We start from the raw sequence: 3,575 nt of genomic DNA on the forward strand, positions 1-3,575 counted from the left end.
GAAAGGAAAGAGACCTAGAATAAGCAGAGCACTTCTCAAGAAGAAAAACAAAGTGGGAGGTCTCACACTCCCAGATCTTAAGAACTACTATAAAGCCACGTAGTGTCAAGACAGCATGGTATTGATACAATGATAGACAGATAGACCAATGGAACAGAATCAAAAGCTCAGACATAGACCCATCCATCTTTGGACAATTGATCTTTGACAAAGGCCCAAAGCCCATTAAATGGGGAAGTGATAGCCTCTTTAACAAATGGTGCTGGCTCCTTTCTATTACTTCCTCCTCTCTCCACTCCAAAGGTTTATTCATTTCCTTTTCTTTCTTTCTTTTTTTTTTAATTGTGTTTTGGTTGCAAATTTATAAAGTAAACTTGTTTTACATTCAACAGTTCATGTACATCTGATTTCACGCCCCGATTACCATCCCCAACCATAAAAAACTCCCCTTCCACCCATCCTGTGACCACCCTCTCCTTATGCCCTTCTTAACCATGCACTCCTGTCTGTCCAGTGTTCCCTCTATGTGAATGCTGCCCCTCTGGAGTCTCATGGCTGATTGATCCAAGGGGTACATCTCTCTAGAGTAGGTGGGTGCATCAACCTGGGTAGGTGTTCTATATGCAGGTCTTTCCACTATTGTTCTAAGAGCCAATCCATGGAAGTGAGTCCATTCCTAGTCCCAAAGGGTAAACAGAGGCCATAGTCGGGGGGGTTCCACCAGTCTCTTTCCCACCAGTAATTCTGGTCATTTTTGTGTTTTTGAACTTTGTTCCTCATTTTTCCTCCCACTCTCTCCAGGATCTCCAGATTTGATCCCTTTCAGAGTGGTTGGCATTGGTAGCTGGGCACCATCTAGTTCTTCTGGTCTCGGAGTCATGGAGGTCCTCATTGTCCATCTTATCTTTGGACTAATTGTCTCTATATGACTTTGATTTTCTTTACTCTTCTTTGCTCCAGATGAGAAGAGACCAGTAGTTGCATCTTAGATGGCCATTGGAAAGCTTTTAAGACCCCAGTCACTACGCACCAAAGTAGGTTGTAGAACAAAATATTTATGAACTATGTGTGTCAATTGAGCATGATGCCCCCCGAGACTATGGTCCTGAGCCCACAGGCCCTGTGATTCTCACAAGATGTTTGGTTATCTCTAAGAAGTTACTCCAACCCTGTCTTCTGTTGCTTTTGTAATGTATATGGCTAATTTTTTAAAAAAAATTTATTATTTTTTATTTTTGCAGTGTTCCCCCCCCACACACTCCCCAGTAACCAACAAAGAAAGTTTCCTTCCATATATAAATCTTTCCATGACTTTTTACAATAATAAGCTAATACAATATTTGTCCTTCTGTGATTGGCTTATTTCACTCAGCATAATGTCCTCCAAGTTCATCCACATTCTATGGTGTTTTGAAGATTCTACATTATTCTTTAATGTTGCATTATATTCCATTGTGTGTGTACCAGTTTGTTTATCCATTCTTTGGTTGATGGGCACCTAGGTTGTTTCCATCTTGCTGCTTTTATGATGAACATACCCAAAACCAAACCAAACTCACTGCTGTTGAGTCGGATCTGACTCACAGCGACCCCTCCTTGGCTTTCTGAGGTGGTATCATTATGGAAGTAGATTGCCCAGTCTTCCTTCTGAAGAGTGGCTGGTGGGTTTGAGCAGCCAGCCTTCTGGTAAGCAGTCAAGTGCCTTAGGCACTATGCCACCAGAACTCCTAGTGATGAACATGGGTGTGCCTATATTTGTCTTGTCCTGGCTCTCACTTCTTCAGGATATACGCCTAGTAACAGGATTGCTGGATCAAATGGTATTTCTAGTTCCAACTTTTAAAGGAATTACCATACTGCTTTCCACAGTGGTTGTATCATTTTACAGTCCCACCAACAGTGTATGAGAGTCCCGATCTCTCTACATCCTCACCAGCAGTTGTTATTTTCTGTCTTGTTGAACTTTGCTATTAGTGCTGGGGCAAGATGGTATCTCATTGTTGTTTTGATTTACACCTCTCTAATGGCTAATGAGAAGCTCTGGTAGTATAGTGCCTAAGGCACTTGACTGCTAATCAGAAGGCTGGTGGTTCAACCCACCAGCCACTCCTCGGAAGGAAGATGGGGCAATCTACTTCCGTAGTGATACTGCCTCGGAAACCCAAGGATGGGTTGCTATGAGTCGGGTCCGACTCGACGGCACGTAACAACAACAACAACAAATGGCTAATGATCATGAGCATTTCTTCATATGTTTGTTGGCCACCTGATAATCGTCTTTAGTGCAATGTCTATTCATGTCTGCTGCCCATTTTTGAGTTGGATTTTTTGTCTTTTTGTTGTTGAGGTATTGGAGTTTTCTATAAATTTTAGAGATAAATCCCTTGTCAGATATCTTGCTGTTGAATATTTTTTCCCAATCTGTAGGTTCTCTTTTTACTCTTTTGGGGAAGTCTTTTGAAGCAGTATGTGGCTAATTTTGTAGCACAAGAGCATATGTAAAATTATCTTGAGCCAAGTCTATCATTGGTCTAGGGCATATTTCTGTTTGCCTACCTCCACCGGATTTTCTCATCCAAAGGTTATTCTTACCCTGACTTCTGATATCATTGACTAAATGGAATCCTACTGCATTATTATTATTTTAAACCGTGGGTGTTGGGGTATAATTTGCATAAAAAATTCCCATTTCTAAGTTATACAATTATATTAGATGATCTCGGTAAATTTGTAATGATAGCAATTTAGTTCAAGACCTTTTTCATTAAAAATTTCCTCAAGTCTGTTTACAGTCAATCTTGGCTCCCATCCCCTGCTCTAGGCAACCACTGATGCATTTTCTGTCTCTTTAAATTTACCTTTCTAGATATTATGTACATTGCATACTATCTGTGATCTTTTGTGTCTGGCTTCTTTCACTTAGAAAATAAATGAAAACATTTATTTTTGAGACTCATCCATGATGTTACAGCATTTATCAGTAGTTCCTTCCTTTTAATTGCTAAATAGGCAACTAACAAGCTTTATGATTAAGTTTTTCAGAAACTGCCCAACTGTTTTGCAAAGCAGCTGCACCATTTTACATTTGTTACCAGATATGTGATTTGCAAATATTTTATGCCACTCTGGCTTGTCTTTCCATTTTCTTGATGGTGTCTTTTGAAACACACAATTTTAAATTTTTATGAAGTCCAATTTTACACTATGAATCATGCTTTTGATGTCATATGTAAGAACTCTTTGCTTAACCCAACCTTATAAAGATTTTTCTCTTAGAGTTTTTATAGTTTCACTTATTAAATTTAGAGCTAAGATCCATTTTGAGTTAATTTTTATTTCTGGGATGAAGTAAGAATTTTTATTTTATTTTATTTTTTTTAAATCCTTTCACCCATATCAAGCCTGTCTCTTAATTATCTATCTATTTTGCCTCCCTTCTTCTTCCTTCCTATCCCTGGTAACCAATAAAAAAAATTTCCTTCCCTGTGTAAACCTTTCCTTGACTTTTACAATAATGGACTCTTACAATGTTTATTCTTCTGTGATTAACTTATTCCACTCAGCATAAGGTCCTA

The sequence above is a fragment of the Orycteropus afer genome, unplaced genomic scaffold, assembly GCF_000298275.1.
Source record: "Orycteropus afer afer isolate SDZICR_OR568_19922 unplaced genomic scaffold, OryAfe1.0 scaffold00020, whole genome shotgun sequence".
NCBI classification, from domain to species: Eukaryota; Metazoa; Chordata; class Mammalia; order Tubulidentata; family Orycteropodidae; genus Orycteropus; species Orycteropus afer.